Genomic DNA, 19149 nt, shown 5'->3' with positions numbered 1-19149 from the left:
GTGTAAACAGTGTGGAGAGAAAGGACATACAACAGGAAGGTGTGTGACTGTATGCAGGTTGTGTAAAAAAAGGGACACTTTTGGATGGATTATCAAGAGCAAACAGTAAATAATGAAAAAGAAGGAAAGAGGAAAGCAAACATGCATGAGGAAGGACAAGAGGCTGGGAGAAAGGGTGAACTAGGTGAAAAAGTAATTGTAGAAAAAGAAAAAATACAGAGGAAACAATGGAGAGAGAATGCATGCAAAAAGAAAGGTCAGGAGAAGGGATTGATACAGTACTATTATACAATGACCCTCCATTGATATTCCAAAACATGCACGCTGATTGCTCAGCATGCATGTTGTAAATCAGACTTATACTAATAGAAAAAGGTCCAGTCGCCCAGACTTTTTCCATTAGTATAAGTCTTTTTTTACAGTAACAGAGAACCCAAGATCTCCGTTGCTTTTTACACACTCTCTCGCTATGTTAAAGGAGTTTAACATAGTAAGACAGCTTTAGAAAAGTAACGGAGATCTTCCTATCTCTGTTGCTTTTTTAAAGCTGTCTCACTATGTTAAATGGGTTTAACACAGCGAGAGAGCTTTAAAAAAGCAACGGAGATTCTCTGTTGCTTTTTTTAAAGCTGCCTTGCTATGTTAAACTCCTTTAACATAGTGAGACACTTTGTAAAAAGCAACAGAGATCTTGCTTTCTCCTTTGCTTTTTTAAAGCTGTCTCGCTATGTTAAATGGGTTTAACATAGCGAGACAGCTTTAAAAAAAGCAACAGAGATTCTCTGTTGCTTTTTTTTAAAGCTGTCTCGCTATGTTAAACTCCTTTAACATAGCGAGACAGTCTGTAAAAGGCAACGGAGATCTTGCTTTCCCTGTTGCTTCCAGCCACAGCTCTGATGTACTGCATAGGCATACGCATGCGCAGTACATCAGAACTGCCACAGAATACCAGACAGCTGTGGATGGGCAATAAGGAGGCATTATACAATGCCAGTATTTAAGAAAAGTAATTATTTTTTTTCTTAAATAATAGCATTGTATAATAGAGATAACCCACTTCTGGGTGTGGGTAATTCTGGATTTACCCACGATTGTCTTTGTTTGGCCACTTGGGCTTCGCCCTCGTTACCAAACCACACCAACCGTGGGTAAATCCAGCATTACCCACACCCAGGCATGGGTTATTGCTATAATATTTTTTTTAAGTTCTAACCAGTGAAAAATCTGATTCTGAGATTCAATGATTATTTGTTAAACCTAGAGAAAAATATTCAGTTGGGGAAAGAGTAAAAATTGAAAAACCAAAATTAAAAAAATATTTCTCCTAAACTTTTTTTTAGCTAGAATGCTTATTTGGCTTGCTTGCTGTACTCTGCCTGAATATTGCTGATCTCTGTCTGTGTTTTATTTTGAATTGAAGTTTTTCATTTAAGGTTTGGTTACTTCTATTTTGTATCTTACTCTAGTATTACATTTGTTTTAAGTTTTCTGTTCTGTTGGAGTTTTACGAGGTCTTGGCTAGGGTCAGTTAGAAACGTTAGCAAATAATTCCTTTGCAAACAGCTAATTAGTGGAAGTAGCTGAGAAATAACATTCCTCATTTAGCTAGAAATAACTGTTTAGCTAGAGTGATTGTTTGGCTTGCTTGCTGTACTCTGCCTGAATATTGTTGAATTCTGTCTGCATTTTATTTTTCCACACATCTGCCCAACTGTTGTTGTATCCTTAAACTTGGTGGCTTTTGAGTTGCCGACCCCTACTATAAATCTGATTTTGGATATTCTTCCTAGTCCAAACTCATCAGCTCATTCTACTGAGTTTCCTTACTACCTGAACCTAGCACAACTTTCTCTGGCTCATAAAATAATCTACAACTCAGATAGCTGCCCTGCTCTGAAATCTATCTTGTTGCCTTACACACTGTCACTCTCCTACTTTGGACACAATAGAAGAGTCTTCGTGGGTTCTCTTCAAGCAACTTTATTTTATGCAAACACATCACAATAGAAGTTTACTGACTTTAACTTAAGCAACTTATACACAAACTAACTGCTGTAATAATACATGTTTACTCTTTGGCAGCACTCTCAAAATGGCACATGCTTAACATTTATAGATGCATGCTCAGTCTTTGATTTGCTTCTTGAAGACATAGCACATAGCACGTGCACTCTGATCTATACACCCCATCTAGAACACTTTGCTCCACTAACAAACTCCTCTTACAAGTATACAAACCCACAAAAAGAGTTGGGCAAAGTATCTACTCCCATGCCATTGCTAAATTATGGAATGCTCTACCACCTAACATCTGTGGAATTGAATCCATTAAGACTTTCAAATTAAAATTGAAAAACACTATCTAAATAGCCACATATGTCCTTGCTCCTAAGCATATGTGTAATAATCCCACAAAATACCTATACCCCTTCCTTTACCTCTTTGCCTTCTTATATCAACCATTTATCCTAGTCAGTTAAATTTACTGTTTAGACCCTCTATCTAACCTATATCTTGTAAGTTTACAAGTACTACTGTCATCCTCTATTATACCCTGAGCTCCTCTTACACTAGCCTTCTTCTTATTTCACTCTGATTAATACATTTCATTGAATGGGTTGAGTAAGGAGAAAATAACAGTCAGCTGCCTGTTAGGTACTAGGATCCGCCACATAATGCATGCACTCAGGTCCCTCAACAACAGGTACAAATATGACTCTGTCATTGTACATGTGGGTGTGAATGACCTAAGATGTACCTCCCTGGACTACATGAAAAGAGACATGGAGGAGCTTTTGGATTATGTAGCCCAGGTGGGTATTATCCTAGCCCTGAGAGGCATCCTACCATCACCCAGAATGATACCACAGTACAAGCAGAAAATGATTGATTTCACCAATTGGCTAGGTTTCTGGTATCATTCTAAGGGGATCCAGTATCTGTCTGCCTGGGATGACATGATTGACAGATCTCAATGCTTTGCCAGAGATGGCCTGCATCTGTCATCCCTGGGCTTCAGGATACTGGCCAAGGCTCTTGCCACCCCTGTAGTGCCTTTTTTAGGTGGTGTTCCAAAGACCAAATTATCACTGTAACAGCTACAAATGTAATCTATGCGTCATGCTGCTCAAAGCTAGCAGTCTAAATCTCAAAATGTACTCACTCAAAGGACTCCTTAAAATGGAAAACATTGACATTTGTGCTGTAACAGAGACCTGGTTCAAGGTAGCAGAAAGCACCCTTGCACTACCAGGCTATAACTCATTCCACACCATTCAGCCCCAGAACTTGGACCGAAGCTCCAAAGGTGGTGGTGTTTCCATATTCATAAAGGATGCACACACCTCCAGACTGGTAGCCCAACATAACGCATCAGAGGTATTTCAGGTGCAGCTAACACTGGGTAAGACAGTGATTCAGGTCGTAGCCTGCTAGAGGTCCCCAACCATGTCCCAAGACTCATACTTCACATTCCTAAGCACCCTGGAGAATATTAGCATCCAATCAATTTTATATTATTAAAGCAAATATAGGGAGAATACAGCGGCAGATAACAGTATATCGCATAGACTGTTCAAACGCGTTTGAACAGTCTATGCGATATACTGTTATCTGCCGCTGTATTCTCCCTATATTTGCTTTATTATATACTGTGTTGGTTATCACAGGGAGAAGTACTCACGAAGTAGTGACTTTAGTTTTATTTTTGTTACTCATTTTATATTATAGTTTTATTTGCTTTATGGCTTACTATTTTCTGTTTTTATTTGGTTTCTGTTTTTGTATGAAATTATATGGGCAGTCAAGCAAGCTCTAGCTTTATGTTTCTCCCATGTGAATTCACAGTACATGATACGCCTAGTGGATCTATAGTACTGAATCAGGAAGGTTTTGTTAATAGAGCCACGATTCCAAGAGTTGGCTCTAATAACAATTCTGCCACTATAAGGTCGGATGATGTGCTCTCTGGTTTCTTTGCCACTCCTGTAAATCCGTTTAATGCAGTTGGGGCAGAAAATGCTGATAATGCTACCCCTAACATCATTGAATCATTCAAGGAACTAGAAAAAATATTTGGTTAAATTGAAAAGGCTCCAGTGGGATATTATTTATTTTGAAAAATGTCTGCAAAACAAAAAAGTGCCAAGAGGACTTAGAGTGATGAGAATGCCTATTGGGGACAATTTACTTGCAGAGTTCATCAATCAGTGGATTGAACTTAATCAGAGAACAGGCTTAAAGCACTTGGAGCTTCTAATAGATTTAAATAGAAATAGGATTGAATCTATGAATGAGAAGATTTGCTCAGAGTACTTCTTCCTAAAAGACAAATTTCCAGTGACAATTTTGAAAGTAAGTTTTGTCTCTTACAGGGTAAAGTAATTAAAGAAAATGAAATCTTAAGAAAACGTAAAATTAGGAAGTTCCAGAGGGATGTGTTGGATTATGAAAGTGGTTCAGCCTATCCGAAATTGGACTCTAATAACAACGACCAATCCACTAATTAGATAACGCCTGAAGAAAATAAACAATGCCCACCACAAAAAAATATGGCGGAAGTAGAAGTCAGGAGATCTGAACAGCTGGCCCAAAAAAGAGGTAATGCTGTATCCCAAGAGTGTAGAGAAGAAGTAAGAAATATTGGAGCGAACCACAGAGTCAAGAATGGTGGCAAAAAAACAGGTTTTTCAGAAGATAGATGTCTATCAGAATTGAGGAACTGCAAAACGTTCATGGGCTCAAATTGCAGGTCCCACAAGCAGAGCACAGTTGAGAATGGCTCAGAGAAGCAATCAGAATTAGAGGTGGCAATTCTCCGAAAAGGGACAGAAGAGATAACAGGTATGTTGAATGCTTCTTTTAAGATTATCAACTTAGCCAGTGTGGTTTTTAATTGACTTTGCTTGCCATGTACTTAGAAAAGGATGGTAGTCTGTACCTAAAAAAAAGGAGACTTATGTGAGACACTTAATTGTCTAAGTGATTATGTCAGGAAATTAAATCTAAAGTTTCTTTTTCTTGATGATATTAATGTATCCCTAGATCTTTCTAAACCGAGTCTGTTCAATCCCCCTCTGTGACCAGAATTAGAGGCATTCCTTAATGTTACAGAGCTTCAATTAAGAGAGATACTTTTAAGGGAACCAAAAAAGAAACATTATAATTTAACGTCTACTGAGAGAGCAGAATTTTATCAAATTGTGAACAATGAAAGTATTATAGTGACCAAAGCTAACAGACGGAATGCCATGGTCATTATGGATAGAGATTTATACCAAAAAATGCTTGAAATGCTTGCAGATGATCATTTTTATAAGAAGGTGTTTTTTACAGACATTAAAAAAGCTTATTTTATGATTGACTCTTGCTTAGAGGAATGGTTTTGCGATGGAAGGATTGCTAATGTGACTGCCAATTTCTTAAAAATCAGAAATCCAAAAATTAGTAGAATTTTTGGGCTGCCTAAAATTCATAAATCCTGTGTCAGTATTTGTTGATAAAATTCCTCATAAGCTTGTTTGTAAAAGTGGGTCTTTTCCTCAAAGACACATTCAATTTTATGAGTAAAATTAAAGAAATCCAAGTTTTTGTCACCCTTGACATTCAGTCATTATATACTGTTATTATGAATGATATGGGAATGGATATTGTTAGATCAGAACTTATTGGCTCTGAATTGAATTCTTGTGACAAAGTAGATCTGATTGTGGAAATACTGGAAATTATATTGTCTTATAACTTTTTTGAATTTAACTCTGTGTACTTTCAACAGCCTAATGGGATAGCAATGGGTGCTACGATGGCCCCAAGCTATGCAAATGTTTTTACGAATGGTTGAGAAAAGGCGAATATTTTTTCTAGTATTTATTTTGAAAATAGTATTATTTATAAAGTTTTATTGACAATGTCTTTTTGGTGTGGAGGAGTGAAATTGATTTACGTGAAGCATTTTTAGAGTACATCAACATTGTGTCTTTTTATTTAAGGTTTACTTGTGAGAAAAGCTTATAAAGTATTAATTTTTTAAATGTAACTGTATACAAAAGTGAAGGTAGGCTTCAGACAAAGATTTACAAAAAGGCAATACAAAATGATACCCATTTGTGCTATGATAGAGTGCATCCTTTGAGAATGAAACCCAATATAATTAAAGGGCAACTGAGAAGGATAGACATGCTTACTCAGGATGATTCTGATTTTTTAAGAGAAAGTGAAGTTCTCTGTAATAAGTTTATAAACAGGGGCTATCCTGAGAGGCTTGTAAAAGAGAAATATTTTGAAACAGTAAAAGCAAGCAATGATGGAGTGAATAATGTTATGAAACCAATTAAAAATAATATTTTCAACACTGTGATGCAATTAATTAGCAGTATAGATGAGTAGATGATTAAAACTATTATCACTGATGATTGAAAAGTTTTAAGTAGCTTTTCTGAAGTTAAAAAATTTGTTGGGGAAAACCCCTTATTTGTTCATAAAAAGGGTAAAAGTTTTAAAAATTATTTTCAATCGAAGCTGGATCCACCTTCAAAGAAAAGTAATAAGCTGGGAATGTTTAAATGCTTCATCTGCAACTTTTGCAGTTATTTCCTCACTGGGATTACTGCACTTAAAATAAGGAATATAGATATTAGAATTAAAGAGCGGTATTTCTGCACATCTAACTTTGTAGTCTGCCTTGTTATATGCCTTGCTTGTGAAGCATTTTTTGTGGGTAAAACCACTAGAGAGTTGAACAAAAGAATCTACATGCTATTAATATTAAAGATGAGAGAAATGCTTTGAGTAAACACTATAATCAAGATAATTGTTTAGGAAAGCTCAAAGTTGTATTAGAGCAAATTATGAATTATGAAAATCCTTTTGATGCTGAGCAAGAGCTTGATTGGAAAGAATATGTGTGGCAGCTAAGGTTAGATGCTTGTCATCCACCTGGATTGAATGATAAAGAACATGTTAAAGTCTGGTTAAAAAAGGAAAAGTCTTGGACATTAATAATGTCATGTGAATTTTTAATTGCTTTATAAAGGTGTGTTTGAATTGGTTGCTTTCAGTCTGAAGAAGTCCTGTAGAAGGACAAAAGTGCTTACTGAATGTTCTAATAAAGTGTGTTTTTAACTTTTTAGTTTTTGAGCTGTTTTATATTACTAACTGTCTGTGTTGTGCTAGAAACTGTACTGATAAGAGTACAGTGAGGAACCACAGCATAACTGACATTTGAGTAACATTTTACCTACTGCATAAAGAATTTCTATTTAAGCATTTTTCTGAAAAACTGAAAGAAGCAGCAATGCACATTAGTGATTTAAAACACAATAGAATGGTTTGCTTCTTAGTTTCCAAGATAGAAATGACAATTGGCTTTGACAATTCGCTAAGTAACAGTGTCATTTATTGCAGAGGGAGTGTAATATATGTCACATTGGGATGAGATGATTTACAGATCTTCTTGATTTACACAGAATGGCCTACATATTTTGGACCATGGCTTCTGCATATTGTCTATTTATTAAACATTCAAACATAGCTAAAAAGACCTTAGGAATCCTAGCTGTGAACCATATTGTGGTTACTGTCCTCAATGCCACAAGTCTTAACAATATGTCAGCAGTTCATGAGATACTCCCGCAACTTAAACACATCCATACTGGTGTGGTAACAGACCTGGTTTCAATGTAAATTAAGCACTCCCTCTATACCAGTGTTTAGTACCTATTATACTTTTAGTCCTACGAGAACCTGCAGGGCTGTATGACTCCATTATCTGTAGACTAATTCCCCTTGACCCAGAAACTAAAATTATTCATAGGTTCATAGGTTCATACTAGGCTATCTGCCCGAGGGCATTTACAAGCCTAGCCCATAGTTTTGTGGCTTGCGCCACCACTTTAGTATGGGGAACTATACCCATTATTTTGCTGTGCCTCTGTCGAGCAGTGACACTGAGGTAATCCCTGAGGTATATCTGCGATCTCCCATCCATTGGTCAAGATTTCTCTTGAACAAGGCCAGCGAGGTGCTCTGCCTCACATATACCGGGATTTTGTTCCACAGCATAGGGAGTCTTTGGGTGAAGAATCTATCCCTCCAGCACATCCTATTAATAGCCGTGTCGAGGTTTAAGTCTCCCGCCCTTGTGGCTCTGACGGATCTAGATTTTTTGAGGTGAAGCATATTCATCAAATCTGGGTTTGACATGGCCTTGTATGTTAGGCAAAGGTCACCTCTGAGCAAGCGGTAAGCAACTGAATAGAGCTGGAGTTCTTTCAGTCGGGCAGCATAGGACAGATGTTTGAGACCCTTTATCCTTTTGGTGAGGAACTTTTGTGGCCTCTCCAGCTGCTGCAAGTGTCGGGTCAGATACATTCGAATGGGGCATTGTACTCAATCATTGGTCTGATGAGTGATGAGTATAGGGAGACTATGACCTCCCTTGATCTAGATGAGAATCCCTTCATGATAAGGTGGGCAATGTAGAAGGTCTTCCTAACTACTTTAGCTACATGGGTGTCGAATGACAGACTACTATCAACCTGGGTCCCCAGGTCCCTGATAACTTCTTCTGTGCTCAGTGGATTGCCACCTATTTGGTAGCTAGGGGTAACCTTGTTTTTCCCGAAGGGTATGACTATGCATTTTTTGGCATTTAACTTTAGGCCATGGCTCTGGCACCAGTTATCCATTTCTGTGAGACCCTTCTGAAGGATATCTGTGTCAGATGTGTTTTCTACTATGGCCCAGTTTGCAGTCATCTGCAAACTTTGTCAGCCATAACCCTCCTGTGTTTGCTTGTACTTCGGAAAAGTAGATGCCAAACAAGAGTGGGCCCAGGACTGAGCCCTGTGGTACACCACTTGTGACAGGCTTTGAGTCTGACATGGCGCCAGCAACTCTGACCCTGTGGGTTCTGTCACTCAGCCAGTTTGCAACCCATCTTGTGATGTATGGGTTAACATTTAAGCTGATGAGTTTTTCAATGATACCCGAGTGGGGTATTGTATCAAGGCCTTCGCCAGATCGAGGTAGGCTGTATGGACTGCCTTTCCCTCATCAATGGCTTTGGTGACTGTTTCAAAAAGTCAACCAAGTTTAGAAGGCATGATCTGCCTTTGACAAAGCCAAACTGGGATGGATCCAAAGTCTGCAAATTCCCTATGTCTTTATTTATGAGGTCCATTATGATCCTCTCCATGGCTTTGCAGATAAGGCTTGTCAAGCTAATGGGCCGGTAATTTCCAGGGTCGGTGGAGGCACCACCTTTGTGAAGTGGGACCACAGTTGCAGTGCGCCACTCCTGGGTACGTATCCAGAGGTAAGACTATGATTAAACAGCTGTCCTAGCTGTGGGTTTAATTCCTCGTTGAGTTCGTGGAGCACACAGCCTGGGACACCATCAGGTCCCATGGATGCTGTGTTTTTTGCTTTGGAGAGAGCAGTTCTCACTTGGGCGTTGGAGATGTTTGGGGGGCTGCAATCGCTTGGTATAGATATCTCTCCTTTTGGGGGGGGGGAGAAGTTTGCACTGAACCTGTCAGCCAGTATGTTGGCAATGTCTGTAGGATCAGTAATCTTCACATCATTTTGAACTAGTTCAGAACATATCTGGGAGTTTCCTCCCAGATTTCTAACATAGCTAAAGAAGGCCTTATGACTGTCTTTTGAGTCTTTAGCTATTTTTCTCTCAAAATTTGCTTTGGATGATTTTATGAGAGCTCTTAGTTTTTTACTTATAGTGATCAAGGGTGTCTTACCTTTTAAGGATTTTGCTCTATCTTGTAGTAGCTTCCTCCTTTTGTTGTAGAGTTTGTTTATGGCTGGGGTCCACCAGACTGGACGCTTGCCTTTGGTACAAAGAGTCTTTGTTTTGCTTGGGATTGCCTTATCCATGCAGTCCTGCAGGTGCTGGTAGAAGGCATTTGTAAGTGATTCAGCGGCTTGAGTACTGTTTTCCGCCGGCTCGGGGCCTTAAAGGAGACCACACTAGTCTTTAGAAGTGTGAAGTCGGCTTTCGAGAAGTTCTTTACTGTGGTCTTTTTATTTCAGGTGGGGCTGGGATGAGGACCTCCAGCGAGATTAGTTTGTGATCTGATCTCACCAGTGAGGGGTATACTTCCGGTGTTGAACATTGTGCTCCCATGTTCGTGATGATGAGATCAAGTATGTTTTCTCCTCTTGTGGGGATGGTGACTAGTTGTTCCATGGCATTTGAGTTTATGAATTCCAGGAACTTTTGGGCTAGGGTGTTTGGGCTTGAGTAGTGTTCCCAGTCTATATTAGGGTAATTGAAGTCACCTAGTATGATGGTGTTTGGTGATACATTTATCCCCTCTAGTGTTTTCAGGAAGGCCATGTGAGATTCCTGAGTTTGTGAGGGTGGCCTGTAACATGCTACAATTTGCAGAGCAGTTTTGCCTATGGTTAATTGCACCTGGATGGTCTCCGATGCATCGTGCGTTGCCACCAGTCTTGAGGTGTGGGTCCAAATCACTTAAATAAAGCAAATTATCACTTTATACCATGCTATAGTGCACTATCCAAGTTTCCTGATGACCATGACGTTTTTCTAGCTGTGTTAACTGAATAACCCATAAACAAAAACACCTTTATTTTGGGGATTTCAGTTGTCTGGAATGACAACATAAAGAGTACTGGGTATGTCCAATAATTTGTTGACTTAGTAAATATTAATCCCCTGGTAATAATCAACCTACCTACCTACTAGAGGTTGTACCATTGTAGATCTTGCTCTAACCAACATTGCCATCTTATGTACTATTCTTGGCATGTCTCCTTCCCTGGTCAAATCTAATCATAATTCAATGCTCTCCACTATCAAGATAACAATAATACCACTAATAAAAAGAACTCAAGAATTTTAGAAAAAGGCAAAAAATACTGAAACGTTTTAAATAGTTCTCAAAATTCGATTTCAATATTTCTATTTCTATGACGTGGGTTATTGCTATATTAGTTGGCAACTAATACACAATAAATTGAATATAATGTATTTTCAGGAATTATATTTTCTATACCACCTCGTTATTTCCATTACTTCCCACAGTGGTTTCTTTCCTATGTCTTTCTCCAGAAGATGTTAAAGTTTTGTTTATATCTTGCAACTGTGTGAACAATACTATAGCAATAACCCACGCCTGGGTGTGGGTAATGCGGGATTTACCCACGGTTGGCATGGTTTGGTCCCGAGGGCGAAGCCCGAGGGACCAAACAAAGACAACCGTGGGTAAGTCCTGCATTACCCACACCCAGAAGTGGGTTATTGCTATTATACTATGACATTATTTAAGAAAAGAAATAATTACTTTTCTTAAATAATGGCATTGTATAATGCCTCTTTGCTGCCCTTCCGCAGCTGTCTGGTATCCGTGGCAGTTCTGATGTACTGCGCATGCCTATGCAGTACATCAGAGCTGTGGCCAAAAGCAACGGAGAAAGCAAGATCTCCGTTGCTTTTTACTGTTTCGCTATGTTAAATGGATTTAACATAGCGAGACAGCTTTAAAATAAGCAACGGAGATCTCTGTTGCTTTTTTTAAACCTGTGTCGCTATGTAAAACACTTTTAACATAGCGAGACAGTGTTTTAAAAGAGACTTATACTAATGGAAAAAGTCTGGGTGACCGGACCTTTTTCCATTAGTATAAGTCGATTTACAACGTGCACGCTGGCCAATCAGCGTGCACGTTTTGGAATATTAATGGGGGGGTCATGGTATAATGAATTTTAATATCTTAATTATTTGGGATATGTAGCTGCATCCCTCATATCCTTTATACTTCTGTGGAAAAGTATGTTTTTAATTAGTTAGGTATGGCTGGTATGCAAGTGTAGGTAATATAATCCTTTCCATGATGCAAGAGAAATAAAATATTCACAGTGAAAATAAAAGGACCATTTTGAAATTAATGGATGTGTTGTTCTGACTGTAAGAAGAAGCTTATTACATAACCCTGGAAGGCACTCTGCAATGTATCTGTCAGGTTTTGTTTACTGTTGCTGATGCTTATTTTTAGTATTAGGTTCCCTGATCTAGTGTTAACTGTCCAAGCAATGTGTTCCAGCCACAGACTTCAAAGTAGAACGGGCTCTGGCTTTGCATTATAGGGCAATCAGAAGTCACCTTTAAGTAACCTATAAGAAAGAGATTGTAATAACACGTCCTGATGCCTTTCTAAATAGCTCAAGGTTTTCAAGCTATGACTTTTCCAATATGGAATCACTGTACTTTTTTAAGCTGTTTAAGCAGCATGTTTAAAGGCTACAGATGCAGTACTGTATTTAAATGTTCAGCTAGTTTAGTGGTGTTGGTCAGAGGATCATAGGATCATAGGAGGTTAATAGGGTAATGACCCTGAGGCCCTTACAAGCCTAGCCAAGTTATTTCCCTGTTTTAATGGTGCTATTAGTAGACCTGACTCAACACCTGCTGTTTCTGCACAGAAAGGTCACAAATAAAACCCCAGGGATGAATTTGCGATTCTCCGTCTAGTTATCCAGATTACACTTGAAGAGTCACAGTGAAGTTCTCTGTTTTACTAGGATTGGAAGCTTATTCCAGAGTAGGGGGAGCCTTTGGGGGATGAAACTGTCTCTCCAGCAGGTGCTGTTAATGTAGCTTCTCATGTTGAGGATGCTAGAGCAAGTGCAGCGAGTTCCATTTGCCTTGCTAATGTGTAGCATTTCCATCAGGGCAGGACCACAGTTGCCTTATTGGCTAGGCAGAGGTCACCCCTGAGTAGTCTGTAGGACACAGAGTATAGTGACAGTGATTTTAGTCTATTGGCATAGGACAGGTGTTGGACACCTTAAATTTTCTTTGTAAACTACCTCTGAGGTCTCTCCAGTTTTTGCCTGGCAAGGTACATACCAAAGGATGCATTGTATTCTATAATTGGTCTAATAAGGGAGGAGTACAGGAGGCTATAGCTGATGAGATGGGCAATGTAGAAGTCTTTCCTTACCACTGTGGAAATATGATGGTTGAAGGAGAGGTTGCTGTCAGCCTCTGTGCCCCAGGTCTCTTACCATGGATTGGATACTTAAGATGTTGTTAATGTGGTACTTTGCTGGGACATCTCCCTTGTTGAAGGGGATGATGATGCACTTTTTGGCATTTAGCTTGAATGATTTGGCACCAATAGTTGGTTTGTGTAAGATCTTCCTGAAGGGTAACAGTGTCACCAGGGGATTCAATGACCGACCCCACCTGGCAGTCATCTACAAACTTTGTCAGCCACATGTCTTTTGTTTTGGCCTGTACTTCTGAAAAGTAAATTCCAAACAATAGGGACCCCAGCACCAAGCCCTGTGATACTCCACTAGTTACTGATCAGGAGGTGGATGAAGAGTCCCCTACTTTAACCGCGTGTGTTCTATTGGTGAGCCAGTTAGCAACTCACCTAACTATATACTGGTTTATGTTCAAATGGGTAAATTTATCAATGATGCCTGAGTGGGGAATAGTATCGAAGGCATTCACTAGGTCTAAGTAGGCTGTATGCACAGTTTTGCCTTCATCCAGGGCTTTGGTGACTGTCTCGAAGAAGACCACCAAGTTCAGTAGGCATGATCTCCCTTTGACAAAACCAAACTGGGATGGGTCTACTGTTTGGAGGTCGCCTATATCCTTGCTGATGATGTCCATGATGATTGGTATAGTTTTAATTTTCCAAGTAAATGTAGAAAAGCTTCAGGCCACCAAGTAGAAAGTGTTTCCATTATGGAGGGTTTATAAGTTTATCAAGAAGGTGGTAAGGATCTTGAGAACAATCAGGGTATGCAACAGCACTTTACAGAAATGTTTCTATTGTTGATTGTCACTTAGCTGTGGTTGACTTCATGCACACAATGTATTTCTATAACCCTGCTTTCAAAGACTGATTTTATAAAAATGGATACACTACCTGCTGTTTGTAGAGTGCAGGACAGGTCTTTAATCCATGTCTCTGAGACAGCTCCTACCCTAATTACCTCAAATGTAGGGTAAGCTTCTAAGTAGCTTAGATTTTTTTAGGCTCAAGGTGTTGAAGAGTCCTACCTTCACCTTATTATTATCAGTGGAGTTTACTTTGGGATGTGCATTAATCTGAACCTGCTTAAAAATGCATTCGGAGAAGAAAATAGTTTTCTTAGTACCCAAACCTCTTTTCAGAAGAAGAATAGCCCATCCCTTGCAAGGTATGTCTGGGCCACACACATTTTTCCCAGTTAGAGTGGGAGTAAATTGGTGTGTCTTAACACCCAACTCTCAGCTGTTTAAGTCAGTAATCTTTTTTACATTTTTAAGTGTGCTGCTCAGTGAAAGAAGGATCTCACAAACTGCCAAGTATTTATCAGCTTGAGTACGGGTAAACAAGAGATCAGCCATATCTCTCTATATCATAGGAAGAGAGGAGCATCCACTGTCATTGATTCTATAGCATATTTAGGATGGGGTGAAGGGTACAGCCACTCCAGGGTCAAAGTGTTAGGGGGCATGATCATCAGATGCCAATCAGTCTTTGCTCTATAGTGCATATGCATTACTGTCATTTAGAAATGAATGCTGTTATTTGCATTTGCAGTCATAAATTAAGCGCTTTAGCACTCTGTGTGTGTCATAAACAGTAGAACACCACAAAGGTAATACGCAGTATTCTAGTTTAAAAGAAAATAGTTTATCTTTTTTCTTTTTTAGAAAGTCTTGACTCAGGAATCAAAAACTGAAGTATTTCTTGTGTGGACTATAGCAGCTGTTTGTTACAAATATTTAAAGGAAAGAAGAGTTTTCTTTTTGCTCCTAAAGTCCAGGGGAGTAGACAACTTTTTTTGGCTCAACTTAGAGTCCAACATGCAAAAACATGTAAAAAGTCATTACATACACTTAATAGTGTATCAACAGCAACCATTATCTAGAGTACAATGTTCAAATCTCTGGATGGCTAGCTCTGCCACAGGTGTTCTTCCAAACCAAACACATACAGGCCAATTTAGAGTGTCCAGTCTTTGAAACGTCGGAGGAAACTGGATCACCTGGAGAAAACCTACATGAGCACAGGGAGGACATGCAGACTCCACACCCCAGCTCTGAACCAAACTGAAGAACTTCCTGCTGTGAGGCGACAATGCTACCCATTATACCACTAAGCCACCTTAGTGACATCCCTAATCCCAAAGAACACACTGGAAAGAGATGGCAAGAAAGCACGTAACCAAACGATAAATCCAACTCCTTTATTTTATAAAAGTAAGCACTTTCATCTCCTAGTTAAATGTTGCAAGAGACTTCATCAGACAAAGCAAGTTAAAACAATAGCCATTTAAATATAAAAAAGGTAGCAATAGTAACAACCCCCAGATGACATAATCTCCTATTTCTTCATAAATTAACGTATCAACCTTGTTTAAAGCAACAATGTAATCTAAAAAACTTCAAATTCAGCTTGTATCCTACCATGGTTAATATGACCAGCAAATAAATGACAGAATTGCATACACACATAAATATATAAATAAATCAGTAAATAAATCAGTAATTATTCATTAATTCATAAAATTCATATAAATAAATAAATAAATATGCCTAATAGACACATGTATCAAACCATATTAAAATATGTAAAAAATATATAAAAATATGAAATATGAATTTATAATTAATATCTACCTAATGCTTTTATTTTTAATAAACTACTAATTGATAAATTATCATTGAGACCTGGGATACTTGCAGCATTAAGACGTAGCTGCCAAGCCAGTTCCATTTTCTCTAATATATAAGGCCAAGCACCTCCTCTAGGGGAATTAATTAAATGCTCCAAAACAACAAATTTGAAACTATGTCCAGGGTATGAGATAATATGTTTAGCTAGAGCATTATGCTCGTGACCGTCATGTATATCCCTTAGATGTTCACCTATTCTGTTCTTTAACCTACGCTCAGTTTTCCCTATGTAAAAACATGAGCAGGAAGTGCATAATGCACAATAAACTACTCTCTCAGTATTAAGAATATTTACCATGAATTTGGGTATTCATACCAGTAATTTTTATCATATCAACTTCAAGAATATTATTACAAAACTTACATCCCCACATTTGTGCATCTCTAATCCCACTACCAGGTAAGCAGGATACTGTGACTCTCTCCTTAGCCAGTTTTGTTAGTGCCGAGTTGGTAGATCAAATCATAGAGTCACTGGTTATGAGGGGGTTCTCTGTTATGTTTTGTTTTGATTTAAGGATGCATTTAGCAGTTAAGTTATTATTTTTTTTTGTTTTTTTTGTTTGTTTGTTTTTGTTATTGGTGTCTGGTGACTCTGTGTTGGGTGTGATGACTTGAGGAACATGATACATGTCTAACAGAATGCCAAGACTTGGAGATAAACAGATTATTACCTCAATGCAAGTTAGTTCTGCTGGATATACAGGGGTGCTCAGTGGCTAGTTTATGTGTGGTGAACTTTGCCTCAATTTTAAGTAAGTATCTGCATCTCTCACACTAGTACTTAGTCGGTAAATACCTGCTTAACTGTGCTGTCTGAAGATAACGGCTACACCTTCTGTTATCTGTGTAGTCACTAATATGGGTCTATGGAACACAGTGAGATGGTAAGTTAATTTAATTAATTAAAGGGGGAGTGTCTTCACAGAATTATGTATGCGTGTGTGTGTGTGTGTGTGTGTGTGTGTGTGTGCGCGCGCGCGCGCGTGCTGTGTGCAGTGACTAGTAATAGCCAATGTAAGAGGAATGTAAGGGAATCCAAATGTCAGATTAATATAAGCTGTAAACAGCCTCTGAGTTTAAGATCACAGATGTATATTACTAATAATATATTGGTGTTATTACCAATAATGGGTTGGAGCACTGTGGGGTATTAACTGATATGATAATCACCAGGGAGTGACTACACAAATTACATGAGCTACCAAATATGCTTTTGTGACTTTACTAGATACATAGAATTTTTAAATGTTTTTTAAATGTTTAATGATGGAGTCATTTTATTTGACAATTTATTTTGTAATCACAAATTATATCCACCATTCCCCAACTGTCCTTAATCCATAGTTATTCAAAAATCTTGCTTGAGCTTGTTAGAGTGAAACAAGTGATTATCTGAGGCTAATGAGTAGTGTTTTTTGTGGATTTTCCATGCCATGTACCACTACAAAGGTATCTGATCATCTTCAAACCTTTCTTCATTCTGTGAGTGGTGACGCTTGGCCATTCTTAGTTGGCAGCTGGAACTGAATCTATTAAGTGCTTCTGAATACAAGAGGGTGAGACCAGGAGTTTTATTTTGGTTACTGGTTATGTTGAACACCTTTAGATTTCTGTGGCTATAGGGTTATAACACATTAATTATGTTTATAGCTTTCTTTTAAAACATGGAATCAAAAATCCAAACAAGCTGACCATACAGTAAAGACCAATACGTAAACCAATGAAACACAATGTCTGTACAGATACCAATCCAGCAAAACTTACTAAGTCTGAAAAATACTTTATTAAGTAAAAATAAAGGTTAAGTATTTTTGTCACATCCTGGGACTACCTCAGAACCAAATCAGTTAATATTCAAGTATGCCCCTACACATATATATATATATATATATATATATATATATATATATATATATATATACATATAAAATAATAGCCAAAAAGAAGTGTTGCTAAATTATAAGCTTATGCATTTTTCATCATTATTAGTTCATATTGATTATGCTCTCTTTATTTATCATATATTTATTCGAACAATGGTTTTATGAATATTTAGTTGTTTTATTTTTTGTATTGATGGTCATTTTTAAACGGGTACACTATCTCTTTAAGAGTTTAATTATTTAATTATCTGATAGGCTGTTTTATATATAGCAGCATACTTGAATAGGAATGAATTGATTTGGTTCTGAGGAAATCCCAGGATGGGATGAAAGAGCTTAACCTTATTTTTACTTAATAAAGTTTTTTTTTCAGACTTAGTACGTTTTGATGGATTGGTATCTGTACATACATTGTGTTTCATTTCTTTCAAAACATAATTGTAGTTACTTTTTCCATTGGTTTTGAAACAGGAAAACACAAATTCAGTCTAAACAATCTGTATACTTAAATGTGTGTTTACTATCCCAAATCAATCCTGCAGTTCAGCTGTCATGAAACTAGAGTTTTCAGTGATGAAATGCATAAAGACAAAAAAAATGTTGTGGTCTAAAACCCACCAGGTCTACTGCAATATCCTTTAGTACAAATCTTCTGGTTGGAAATGTCTCAGGTCCTGACCAATACTTTTTCTGTGCTGCATTTCTTGTAATGACAGATATCAGGATTTTCCTTCTATGGCATAGTTACCTGCACAGAGTCACTTTATACCACCCTTGCTATTGCAGCCTCATCAATTTGTATCTTCTTCAGCCAGATAGCCATATTAGGAAGCTCAGAATCTAATCAGAATCTAATCAACTTAGAAAAACTTTTTTATTCTATGTAGCATCTAGGTGAATATTTATTTATTTACACTTTGTTGACCAGGTTAGTCCCATTAGGTCGATGGCCTATTTTCAGAGGAGACTCAAGATAGTAATTTATATTGACTAAGGGAAATTTGGCCAGGGTAATCAAAAACTCAAAGCCAACAAGACTGGACAACAAGTGGTAAAATGAACCAAAAAGACTAAAAAAAAAAAACACTTAAAAACTGATATGAGCAGTGGATTTAAACACTCATCTTTAGCACCACTTTTTTTATTAAAATGCACCAAGTAGCTTCCCCTACTCTTTGGAGATGCTAAATGGTACCAGTAACAAGAAAGAGGCCTAAGGGAGGCAGCAGCATGGAGGAGAGAAAAGTTATGGGGAATGTGGAGGTGGAAAGTGAGAATATGGAGAAAAATGTGGTCAATATCGAGCTTCAGAATGTAAACAATGATTCCTGTGTGGTGAATGTTACATATGAGCACTGTTTAGCTACTTCCATGAAGAAGAATGCAAGTGAGTCTGTTTAAGTTGTACAGATAATATATGTGGTATTAGGAAGACTTGCAGATGATGTTCTGTTAAAAATAATTGAGTAGTATGATCCAGATGACAGATCTGCTATTTCATGGGGTGAGATGGCAGATAGCTTTTTTGGAAATGCTGAAGAT

The 19149-nt window shown here is 37.9% G+C and overlaps 1 protein-coding gene across 2 annotated transcripts in view; it reads right to left on the bottom strand.

The window, feature by feature from the left end:
* Positions 1 to 19149, bottom strand: part of LOC122789646 (acrosomal protein KIAA1210-like) — an 828389-nt gene that overhangs the window by 239039 nt on the left and 570201 nt on the right. The window lies entirely within an intron of this gene.

Source organism: Protopterus annectens, chromosome 15.part0, assembly GCF_019279795.1.
Source record: "Protopterus annectens isolate FY-2018-M chromosome 15.part0, PAN1.0, whole genome shotgun sequence".
In the NCBI taxonomy this organism is placed as follows: domain Eukaryota; kingdom Metazoa; phylum Chordata; order Ceratodontiformes; family Protopteridae; genus Protopterus; species Protopterus annectens.
This window is presented reverse-complemented; position numbering and strand designations above follow the sequence as displayed.